Genomic DNA, 13,549 nt, shown 5'->3' on the forward strand with positions numbered 1-13,549 from the left:
AGGAGTTTATTGCTATAAACTTCCCTCTTATAACTGCTTTTGCTGCATCCCATAGGTTTTGGGTTGTTGTGTTGTCACTGTCATTTGTTTCTATGTGATCTTTTAATTTCCTCTTTGATTTCTTCAGTGATCCCTTGGTTATTTAGTAGCATATCGCTTGGCCTCCATGTGTTTGTATTTCTTACAGTTTTTTTCCTGTAATTGATTTCTTTTTTATTTATTTTAATGGATGAGTGATTTATACTTTTTTAAGATTTTTTAAAAATGTGGACAATTTTTAAAGTTTTATTGAATTGTTACAATACTGCTTTTGTTTTATGGTTTTTTTTCGTTTTTTTTTTTTTTTTTTTAGCCCCGAGGCAGGCATCTTATCTCCCTGACCAGGGATCAAACCCACACTCCCTGCATTGGAAGGTGAACTCTTAACCACTGACCTTCCAGGGAAGTCCCCTGTAATTGATGTCTAATCTCATAACATTGTGGTCAGAAAAGATGCTTGATATGATTTGAATTTTCTTAAATTTATTGAGGCTTGATTTGTTACCCAAGATGTGATCTATCCGGGAGAATGTTACGTGTGCACTTGAGAAGAATGTGTACTCTGCTATTTTTGGATGGAATGTCCTATAAATATCAATTAAGTCTATCTGGTCTAATGTGTCATTTAAGGCTTGTGTTTCCTTATTAATTTTCTGTCTGGATGACCTATCCATTGGTGTAAGTGGAGTGTTAAACTCCCCCACTATTATTGTGTTACTATAGATTTCCCCTTTTATGGCTGTTAACATTTGCCTTATGTATTGAGGTGCTCCTGTGTTGGGTGCATAAATATTTAAAACTGTAATATCTTCTTGGATTGATCCCTTGATCATTACATAGTGTCCTTCCTTATCTCTTGTGACAGTCTTTATTTTAAAAAGTCTATTTTGGCTGATATGAGAATTGCTACTCCAGCTTTCTTTTGATCTCCATTTACATGGACTATATTTTTCCATCCCCTCACTTTCAGTCTGTATATGTCCATGGGTCTGAAGTGGGTCTCTTGTAGACAACGTATATAAGGGGCTTGCTTTTTTATCCATTCATCCAGTCTGTGTCTTTTGGTTGGAGCATTTAATCCATTTACATTTAAGGTAATTATTGATATGTATGTTCCTATTACCATTTTCTTAATTTGGGGGGTTTGTTTTTAATCACCAAGAAAATTCTCTTGATTTTCATCCTGTGACTGGCCAGTTAAGATTTCCATGGCCTTCTAGGGTCTTGAACTGAATATTTCTAAGGTGTCTTGGAAGATGTGTAGTATTTGAACCAGGGTACCTCACTTAATTGTATAAAGAAGTGAGGAACGTGAAGTATTTCCTAATGGCCACATGGTTTAAAAAAGTGCAGTGGTCCTGACTGATATAGTTGCTTGATGATAATCATTGCTTTCCTTAATTTAACTACAAATGAAGCAAAGTTAATTGTAATCAATGTTATGTGGGAACCAAATATAGCAAACTTGCTCATTATCCTCAGCACAGAACACATGGTACCTGCTCCATAAATAAAGAGTAAATAAAGAAAACATATAGTTTTACTAAAAAAGGGAGGAAAACTGAATATGTAGGTTAGAAAATGAGAAAATGAAAAATGACTCAAGTGAAACTGCCTTTCTCCATCTGGCTTTTCCTAAAGAGTTCTGAAGAGGAACTGAGAATAGATTTTTTTTTTCTTCCTTTACTGGTAAAGATGCATTTTTCAAAGATCAAAGAGAGAATCAAAGAAGTCCCTAAGACTATTTTATTTTAACCATCATTAGTATGTAATAGTACCAGAGTCACCTTGGCAAGCCATATGCTAGAAAATCATATATGGAAAGTCATATTCCCTTTTAAGACAAAGATTTTTGAATATTCCCTCCATTTCAATAGTTATCATTGGTACTAGATGTTATCAGTTTAAATTAAGCTTTCTTCCATTCTGATTTGAATAAATGATTGAACAAACATGCAAACAAGAATAGACAAATTTTCAGTGCAGAAAAATTCTGAATAATTTCTATAGATACTCTACCCTCAAGTAGGTGGAGCATAACTCCCAATTCCTTAAATGTAGGCTATGCATAGTGACTTCCTTTCAGAGAGTACAGAATTAAAATAGGGAAGCATAGTAACTTTACAGTGGAGAAAGCTGACAAATACTACCTAAGTCAGGTGATTAAGGTCAACATTAACAATGATTGATCATGTTGATAGTATTTACCCTTCATAAAACGTGATGGAAATGGCACTTTAACTCTGTGGTCTTCTTCCCAAAACTTGTAACACTAGTCTGATCATGAGGAAAACGTTAAATTCCTGTTGAGGAATATTATGCAAAATGCCTGGTTAGTACTACTCAAACCTATCAAGGTCCTCCGAAACAAGGAATGTTTGAGAACAGCCAAGAGGTGAATACAGAGACAGGATGACTAGTAACATAATATCCTGGATGGGATCCTGGAACAGAAAAATGACATTCGATAAAAAATAAGGGAATAGTAATAAAGTACGAACATGAATTAATAATAATGTTTCAATACCGATTCACTAATTGTGACCATACTGATGTAAGATACTAAGATATATACTAATAGATCAGTATTGATTCATTAATTGTGTACCATATTAATGGAAAATGTTTGAATGGGGGAAATTGGGTGTGAGTTATATAGGAACTCTCTATACTATCTTCAGATTTTTCTGTAAGTCTAACACTATTCTAAACTATGAAGTATATAAATATAACCAAAAAATTTCAGAATAATATAAAAAATAGATTTCTACATTTAAGAAATCAACTATTTTATAGAACTTTAAATCCAAAAATTTATTTAAGTGTTTATTCATTAATCTAGTATTGAATTAATTTGCTCCCAAATTTTAGGATATTAAATAGTTTTTGATATTAAAGTGTTAATTAAAGCTTTATATGTCAATAAATTAACACTTATTAATGCCCAACTTGCTTGCTTATAGTCTGTCTATTTTTGGAAGGAATTAAGTTAATTTTGCATATAATGGTAAGTAAATATGACCTTCAGTATAGGTGGTTGATTTAAACTAATATGACTTTAAATAAACAAAAATATTAAACATTCAAAATATTTAAACATATTTACTATACAAAGTAACATGTTTATTATACAAAGTAACATGTTACTTTTCAGTCTAAGTATCAGTAATGTGTTCCATTATTAAATGCAAGTTTATTTATCTTAAATACTCTGGCCAGTTAATTCCATCATATAGTATCTATGCTGCCACATTGATAAATACCTCAAGGTGTACAATCATAGCTCCTGTGTGTTCAGATGATGAATTTGCTAAGTGGGATATTTCATTTTTATAGGAATTTTATATTGATAATATGTAGTATGAAACTTTTAAAACTAAATTATCAGATTTTGAAAATACTCTTAGTGAAAATGGAAATGAAACTAACTTATGTTCAAAAAAGTGCTGAATAAATTAGAGTCTAAAAAACTGAGTAGCACAACTACTGACAGGCAGTTTATCAGTGATCAGATCATGAACACAGAAGAGCATTAAACATTGGAACATTAGAAAAAATTGAAAAAAATAATTATAGGTAATTTATCAAATATTCTGTGGAATTATTTTTCATTTCTATGTGAAAGGTAAAATTCAAATTCCAGATTTTGGGTCAAAATAGATTATTTCTTTTTGTACACATCTCTTGATAAAGAACAGAATCTGAATTGCAGCATCTTATTTACAGTCATGATCTGGGATGAGAGCAGAGTAGTCTGACATTTACAATACTTTAGTGGCAATTATAGCACAGTAAATATATCAATTTAATTAAATTCCTATAGTGATTCATGACATAAAATATCAAAATAAGTTAACTTGCACAGAAAAAGACAAAAGATCAATGCATTGGCAGTGGTATAATGAATTAAATTAAAGTATGACTGCCATCTACTTAAAGGATTGTGTGCATAAGTAGATTTTTTTGTAAAGCAATCTCTTAGAAAGATGTCCTTTAGGGAAGTTAGAAAAGATAGATCCCAGAAGGTTCCAAAGATTCCTAAAGTCAGCCTTAAGACAGTATCTAAATTATTTTGTATCTTACTGTTAAGGGGGAGTCCAAGAACTATGCTTGCATTAAATAAATGTAAATGGAATTCTTTCTTACACCTTACTAAGTAAAATATGAATTTTGCCTTTTCAAATGTGATTTGTCACTAATTTTACAGTGTTTTTAGATAAACTAAGTATCATTGAAATCCTTATGACAATATAAAAGTTATATGTAAAATCAAGAACCCATGTGTCAAAGAGAAAATGTGAAAATGTGAAACTGGTGGGTGAGTTGATCAGGTTCTCTAGTCTTCTCCCAGTAGTGAGATCTAAGTAAAATCTGAGAGCTGAGTATGATCATGAAGTTCTATAAGCAATTGAAAAGAAGGCTGATGGCCTTCCTACTAACAAAGACAATAGGATCTTCAGTAATTAAAAAAAAAAAAAGGAAAGGAAATGTCATTCATTTAGTATTCCAAGCTGATAAAGTGGTTCTTACTGGTTACAATAAATGTGCTAGAGAATAATAATTGGTGCTTTTTTGTACCACTGCTTTATAAATAATCTTGTGATTTTGTAATTTTTACCTTGTAGCTCTGAACATCTTCATCTAAAAAGAAGAAAGAGTTGAATTAGATGTTTACTAAGATATCTTCTAATTCAAACATTTTACAGTTTTATGGTGGAGACATGGTACCTAGCTAACTTCCTGTGCTAGTAATTATAGTTTAGTTACTGCTGGAGTAATTATTAACTTATAAATAAAAACGTATTTTGCTTCACTGAATCAAGCAAAATAAGGTATTGTGTATGCGTATGCAAATAAGAGTGTGAATTAGTTCTGAAATATTCCCGCCAGTTAAAAAATATCAGTAGCTTTGTATGGACATGTGCTCTAGAAACAGGATTACCAAATATTCCAAGAAAATTTGAGTTGCCACCCTCACCTTCAATAGTAATCTACTATCTTGAAAAACTCCATTAATAATGCTAATGGAAAATCACTTACACTAGGAAAAGAGAACAAATAAACAGATAAAATAGAGTCCTGTTTCTCTAACAGTACTGATGAGTCATTCTCAGTTAAAATTAGGTCCAATTATGAGTAACAGGAAATCTCAAATTATAGCTGCTTACTCAAGATAGAAATTTGTAGATAGAAATTTGTTTCACTCTCACAAAAATATTGGCAGACTATGACGAATATGGTGACTCTGGTCTCCTTAGGGACCCAAGCTCCTTCTGTCCTCTACCATCTTTAACATGTGGCTTTTACCTTGCTGTGCAAGATATCTGTTCTAGTTCTAGATATTGCGTCCACATTCCAGTCTTCACAGAAGTTTTGTTACCATTTTCCTTACATTTCCCTGGTCACACCTAACTGCAAAAAAAGCTAGAAAATATTATAGTTTTGGCAACCCATTTGCCCAGCTTAAGTTCATGGGGTCTATTACGAGAAGAAAGTGAGAACAGATATTGGGAGACAACTGGTAGCCTCTACCACTAGTCTACCCTTTAGCAAAACGTTCCTGCGTGGGTGCAAGGACTGTTTGAAAGGATTTACATTCTCTACACTTAGGTTCATTGTTGGGAAGGAAGAAATTCCCACACATTCTTATTCACCAGAGGCGGCATATGCAAAAGTGGAACAAAAGACTGAGAAACATGAGGAAAAACCAAGAGGAATGAATATAATTGCTCTAGTCGGGAAGCTTGTGGTTTCAGTATGTAAGCATGGACCAAGGCATTGACGTTGCAAACACTATGAGGATAATTGCATCTCTTGTTGTATTAAAGTTTTCATCAGAATGTTTAGCATGGGATACTTGATCCAGTGCTGCCTCTGGATTCCCTCTGCATTTAGGCATCTGTTTACACAGCCATTCCAGCTACTTTCTCTCTTCTACAATAAAGAAAACTTCCAGCTCAGAGCTTTTCTGGGCTCTTTTGTTAGTATATACAAGAGTACTAGTTGCTTCTTGTGCTGGGTCAGAAATCTGGATGATGAACTGCATGCCATTATAGCTGGATTTTTGGTGGGAATATCAATGACGTTTTATAAAAGCACAATTTCCATGTATTTAGCTTCCAAATTGGTAGAGACAATGTATTTCAAAGGCATTGAAGCAGGAAAGGTTCCCTATTTTCCCCATGCAGACACTATCATCTATTCCATCTCTACAGCAATTTGCTTCCAGGCAGCTGTCATGGAAGTTCATACCTTGAGACAATCTTACTGGAAGTTCCTTTTAAGGCTCACCAAGGGCAGATTTGCCGTCATGAACCGAAAAGTCCTTGATGTTTTTGGTACTGGTGCATCTAAACACTTTCAGGACTTGATTCCTAGGTTAGATCCAAGATACACAACTGTAACACCAGAATTGCCCATCGAGTTTCCTTGAAGATGACTGTAACTTGTTAATGTGACTTAATGTTTCATTATTTTTTCCTAGAGAGTTAATTATGTTGAACACAAAGAAGGGGGCCTGAGCTTGAACGTCAGTGTTATTTCAATGAGAGATGCTCTTTTTGTTGTTTGTTTTTCTTACCAATCAGAAATACAGAAGCTTTTTAGGAAAGTGTTGCTTAATAATTAAGCTCGCTCTATAGCCAGAATCTCATTCTGGATCACTGTAATGGTTGACATTATGATATATTATAGATTAAATTATGTCCACAAGCAATCTTAAATACTTTATGTAGAAATGTAGTAACAAATAAGAGTATACTCAGAATTACTCTAAAAGATGTTTTACTTCATTCCAATATAATTCTTGGTTAAAACTAAGAATATTTCTACATTTTAGGATACAAAGGATCACAGATACATGGATTTGGTCTGTATTTTCTTTTTTTTTAACTTCTGAATTGGTAACTATACTAGTGAAATTTTATAGGTATGGTGTAACTCCTCACAGACAATGCTGCTTTATTTAGTATAGAGCAAATTAATTGGAGAAAGTGGCCATTCTTACTTCAGGGATGCAAAGACGGGTCATACTGTTTGGATAAATGCCGTAGTATCCGTGCTTTTTTTCCACTGATACCTTCATCTCTCTCCATGATCAGCTGGGTTCTTTGGCAGCCCAGTGAACCTGTGTATTAGTGGCAGGTTAAGAACAAATGCAAATTGACATATCTGTTAAAGTTGAAACGTATGTTTTAATCTTTTACAGAAGCATTACACTTGAATATTCAAATGAAGTTACTTTTAAACCCCCTGTAGGTTTATTATGTTTGTTTTCATTTACAAGGACTGAAGTCTTCATAGCTAAGTTTGTATGCTGTTGTCGATTTAGAAGGGATCAAATTCTATGGAACAAAAGTAGTTAGGGCAAGTTAGGCAGTTTGTTCCTCAGCTGTTTCGCCTATAGGGATGTTTGACAACTAAAAACATTCTAAAAATCCAGTGGTTGTTTAGAAGTCCATTTTATGACTAATTGGATGCAGGTTCTCTAGCTTCTTTTCACAAAATCATTGTCATCACTTTTACTCCTGTTAGAGCAAAGAAGTGACAAGATGTAGTCACTGCTGATTATGAGTTAGTTCAGGACAGCTTTGATTGAAATATGAATTGAAAAATCTAAATATCATATTTAGAGTTTTTCAGGGACAAGTTATTCTTTTCTAAGTTAACGCAAGGCTTAAGTTGTTGTGATATGTTACATTACAATTAATGTAACATATAGGGATAATGGTATTTTTTTAAAATATAATTTTGTTGCTGAAAAGTTTTAGGCTGCTGTAAATTAATTATGCAGTAGAACTTGTGTAGCAATAAGAATTATAACCCAGACTTTTTAAATGCTTAATCCTCTGTATTCAATTTCACCTTGTATACTTTGGTTTACATGTAATTCTAACCTTGGTTGTTATGGCAGATTGAAACCAAACAAAAAAGACAGTATCAGAGAGAGCCAATTTAATTAGGCCAAAATTTTGCATTGTGATTACCTTTTTAGGATTGACTTGTCTATTAGGCAATACAGTTAAAGGATCCTTTTGGCTTCAGACTTCCAAATTGATTAATAAATTCAGTTTTAAGTTTTTATTCACTGGAATCAAAATGATTAGTACTGTGTTTGCTTTTAAAAATGAAGTATTATAGCAGTGAAGAAAGCACTGCTACTTGCATCTCATTTTCTCTATTCAGAAATTATGTTTATAATATTTTTCCTGTCAGTTAAACAGAAAACTTTTTAATCCATAAGTTATTGTTTTCATTCAGATTAAAAGACTATGAAATTGGAAGACAGATTCTACTGAGATATGATGAGATTGTTTAGTGAAATTTTACTGGTCAAAAGGTACATTCCTATGATTTATTTTTTTTTAATAGAAGCTATAGTCATCTTTTATTTTACAGAAAATATGAAATGAAATAACCATCACAAAGCAGTCATATAATGAATGTATAGCTGGAATGAGCAGTTAACTAGTTTGCAGTGGTGAATAGAGAAGGATAATTTGATTTCATTGGTACAGACTGCAAAGTATTGAGCAAACACAAAGAAACTGTATTCCTGAAGACAATCAAAATGAATGTGTTTCTACCTCTAATTAACCAGATATGGACTGGCAACTTGCATTATAAATAAAGTCAAATAGATGTGTCCATTCCAAAAAAAAAAAAGTGTACCTGTGTGTGGAATGCACTGACCTCACATTCTAAGTTATCTTCTGAATATTGTTAACCATGGACCAAAAGGCAAAACATCTCTCCCAGCACAAATATAGAACTGTGGAGTAGGATCAGGATAACCTCAATAAAAACTTCCATTGAAAAAAGGAAAGAATGTGAACTATCTAGCAATTACTAGGTCATTAGTAATTTTATGCACTTATTCAAGGTGATTTTCTATTAGTGGATTTTCAAAGTCAGTGGTTCTCAATTATTATACTTTATACTGAGGAGAGCAAAGAGCTTTCTAAAATGTAGGATATGTCTATCAATATTTGCTGCTTTAGAGATTAAAACTGACAATTTTCAAAATACTTACTGATTTGTTTATTTAAAATAATAGCAAACCTGATGTCAACATAATTTTATGAAAAATAACTATATTTTCCAAAACAGAAAATTAGTGAGAAGAGTGACATCATTTAAATATTTTGAGTCTTTTTAATGTCTGACAGTATAAGACAGCTGATTTCTGACATCTGCTTCAGCATTCAATGTATTGTAATGTTGGTGAAGTGGATGAAAGTTTGACTTCACCCAGATAGAAACTTAGAAAAGGGGAATATTTTAGTAACTTTTACAGAAAATTGTAGATGTTCCTTTTTGATGCTACACCAAAACTTGACAAGTGGAAGTTTCTTTTTTTTTTTTAAGATTTTTTTTTTTTTTGATGTGGACCATTTTTTTAAAAGTCTTTTTTGAATTTGTTACAACACTGCAAAATGTTTTGGTTGTTTGGCCTCAAGGCATGTGGGATCTCAGCTCCCAGACTAGGGATCGAACCCACACCCCTTGCATTGGAAGGCAAAGTCCCAACCTCTGGACCGCCAGGGAAGTCCCAACAAGTGGAAGTTTCTTAAGGATTAGTTGCAATGTGGAATCTGAAACCAAATTAATTATTCATACTGTAACATTAAAATTTGTGTTTTACCTTTAGAATGACCCTTTTATTCATGCATGGATCATTTTGACAATATTGGTTCCCTGAGTTAGTAAGTTTTCACAAATGTTGACATTTTGTTATAGAATATGAAAAAACATCACATTTGTTAATATCACCATATAAAAGTATTTAAGTATGGGGAAGCTGTCAAGTTTTTGGTGATGGATATAATTTTTCAAAATTCTAATTTTTGCTTGAAAGCTCAGATTCTGTTATTGGCAACAAACAGCGTCAGTTGTTTTTCTTGAAGTGACAGACTCCCTTTGTTCATTTTAGAAAAAATATCTCCCCAATATTCAAGTCTGAATAACCATAGTTTGTCTGTCAGTCATTCTTTCTAGTAAAAATGATGTTGCATGAGATAAGGAGCTGGTTCAACTAATATAAGAGCTTTTCCCTTAATTCAACCATCATACTTCAGTAGGCAACAGAAGTGCTTAATGTGTACCTAATTTTTCATCATATAAAATATTTTAACAAACATATACTATTAGTAGATTTTTAATAAAATTAATAATTTTTAGTGCTTCATCAGGATATTATGAGTGAAACTGTGTATGTGTGTGTGTGTATGTGTAACTTTGTGTGCATGATGGAGAAAAATATGACTATTTGCAGCATTTGTTGCCACTGCCTTTATTCTGGCTACAGTGACAGCAGTTTTACCAATCATTGCTTTTAAACTGTCAATACAAATGTTTACACAGTGAAAAAGGGCAAGTGATGTCTTAGTATTGTGATGAAAACATTTGGCCTCACAAATCCCCTGAAAATATCTTGAGGACCCTCAGGGAACCTCAAACCACACATTGAGCATCACTGTGTGAAGTTAAAGAGCATGCACATTTAAAATATTTACAGATGCTGCCTGGTTGAACAATTTTCAATTCCACCAAAATTTTTGGTGTGACTGAATTTGACATTCTGACCAATATTTGTATTATTAGAAGTACAAATATTTGTCTATCTGAAAGATATGAAAAAGCTCATTGTTACCTTAATTTGTTTCCCTTTTACCGTAAGTGAAGGTCAGAATCTTTCCATTTATTTATTGTTCAGTATATTACTGGTGCAGGGATAGATGGGCAGCTCCATGAGACAGAAGAAAGACTTTATAAATTGACCTAAACTCATTTGGGAATGTAATTTACGATCAAGTTTGGATTTCCTTAATAGGTAATCAGTTTGGAAAGAGGTGGAAACTTTAATAAATGATATTGGGATAACTAACTGGCTGGATACTTGAAGGAGAGGTTGATCTATAATTAATTTTCATTTTGCATCAAAAATTCTGAATGAATAAAAGATCAACATATTCTTAAAATTCAACTCATAAAGTAAAAGACTGGGTAACTTATTTTGTATTTTATGTTTGAAACATCTGACAAAATATAACACAGGAAAACCAGAAAAATTAAAGAAAATAAGTGATATATATGACTATATAAAATTATTTAAATGGAAAAAGAGCACAGAATAAATCATAAGAATAATAATAAATGAGAAATAAATATATTTAACACATACTATTAAAAACTCATTCTACTTTTTAATATATTAAGTGCTATTATAAATGTGTAAGAAAAAGAAATAAACAGCCTCTTAGAAAAATAGGAGAGGATATGAATGTAGGATCTTGAGGTAAATCATAAAAACAATTTTATAGCTAATATATAGTCAAATCTTCCAGCTCTCTCATTTATAGATGAGGAAACTTCAGTCTAGAGAGGCATAGTAAAAGTTAAATTTCTTTTCTCTCCATTAAATGCTTTAAAAGCTAGAAATTATTTTTTCATTTGTTTCTACTATGCAACTAAATTACCCTAATCTGATTTGTTTTAAACTGTGTATAAATTTAAATATATGTCATATAAATCACTCTGTAACTACTCCATGAAAATGCAATAGCATAGAATGACCTTTAGCTATTTGCAACTGATACATTAAAAAAAATAGATTAACATTATTCTTTTCAAAATTGACACCATCTGTTCTTACTACACAGGACTAGATATCGTGGTTAAGGTCTCAGGCTCTCAAGCCCAGCTGCTCCAGCTGGAATTCTGGCTTTGTGACATACTGAGTAACCTGAACAATTTCCTGAAACTCTGTATGTCTCAGTTCCTGATTTATGTATCATCCTAGTTTCTAAGGTTATTATAGGATAACCTCATGCTTATAAAGAGCTTATGATAAGGCATGACATACAGTAAATTATCATTTTCATCATCATTTATAGGTGGAGACACTTTTGGTGACCAATAACAGTTTTCTCTGTGTATTGTTGCACTGTGGATTAGAAGCATTTCTTATCTTGCTCTGTTACCACCACAGAAATGATCTGCATATAGAATTGATTTCTATACAAAGTCTGTAACCCAGTTATTTTCATAATGTATTAAGTAACACGATGAATGAATCCCAGGTGTATATTGGCAGTAAAGGTTGCAGAAAGGGTTCAGGGTCATTTAGCATAATGGAAATTGAATGAATTTATTATTGTAATCTTTTGTATGAGGAAGAACTTACAGAACCTAGTTCCAAAGTTCATATGAGTGAAGAGAGAGACTAAATGACACAAACAGGGGATACAAATCAGCTGATTTCAAATTCAGATTGTATCTACATGCCCTCTTGTTTGTCCCAATTATCCTTCTCATTGTGAGGCTACTATCAACTTGACCCTGATGTTCCTTGTTCTTTGAAAACTCTTCTGGAAACACTACAAAGGCTGAAGGGATTTATCATAAGCCTAGATATGCAGTATTCTAATGTAGCCTGGAAACTAAATTGAGCTGGAAATCATTTATGCATACTAAGGCCAATGCCTGCCCATTCTAAATGGATCACTGGTGGCTTATCACTATCTCTTAGACACCCAATACTGAACGTAGACAGAAAATAATTCTCAGGAGCTAAAAAGGCTTTCATTTTTCAGATTTTCTTCCCTTTGTCCTTTACGGTCCTGAACTCAATGAAATTGTCTGAAGGCTACCTCCCATCACAAGGATGATGGAAATGGGAATTTGGGTCTATTTATTTCTGAAAAGAAAGAGCCATGGGTATGAAAACCTCACCACTCAGCCCTTTAACAACATGCAACGCACAAAAGCAATCAGTTTTCTTGCATGAAATTCTTCTCTAAAGATACCAAACAACAAATGGACTTTCTTCTTGAGTCAAATTGCTGCTCTCATTTTCTGTCTAGTTGCATACTTTCTGAATTTCTAAATGCTCTCCTTGTAAATAATTTAAGGGATAAAATTTGCTGAATTATACTAGTGGATGACCATGAGGTTTCAGGCTGACAAAGGATTTATAACACACTATTCATTACTCATTTAGTCCATTTAAAAAAACACATTCAGTATTTTAAAATTATTCCTCTGAGTTTTTACATAACAATTTCTTATTGTTTGGAAAAGGTTGGTTTTTTTAAATAACATTATTAAGATATAATTCATATACTATAAAACTAACCAAGTTAGAGCATGTAGTTCACTGATTTTCAGTGTATGCACAAAGTTGTGCAGCCATCAGTGCAATTTAATTTTAGGACATTTTCTTCAGGCCAAAAAGAAATCCCCCACGTGTTAGTGTCACTCCCATTCTCATCTTCTCTTCCAACCCCCAGTTGTAGAAAGCAACTAATTTACTCTCTAGCTATAGATTTGCCAATTTTGGACATTTCATATAAATGTAATCATAAAAATATGTGATCTTTGTGGCTAGATTCTTTCAAATAGGATAGTATTTTCAAGGCTCATCCATGTATAGCATGCATTGGCAATCCATTCCTTTTTATTGCTGAATAATATTCCATTGTGAGGATACACCATGTTATATTTATCCATT

General features: G+C 32.6%; 1 pseudogene; it reads left to right on the top strand.

Annotated features, from left to right (window-relative positions):
- The first annotated feature begins 5,266 nt into the window (after positions 1–5,266).
- Positions 5,267–6,472, top strand: LOC136123777 (transmembrane protein 135 pseudogene; annotated as a pseudogene).
- The last annotated feature ends 7,077 nt before the right edge of the window (positions 6,473–13,549 follow it).

Source organism: Phocoena phocoena, chromosome 5, assembly GCF_963924675.1.
Source record: "Phocoena phocoena chromosome 5, mPhoPho1.1, whole genome shotgun sequence".
Taxonomy (NCBI): Eukaryota; Metazoa; Chordata; class Mammalia; order Artiodactyla; family Phocoenidae; genus Phocoena; species Phocoena phocoena.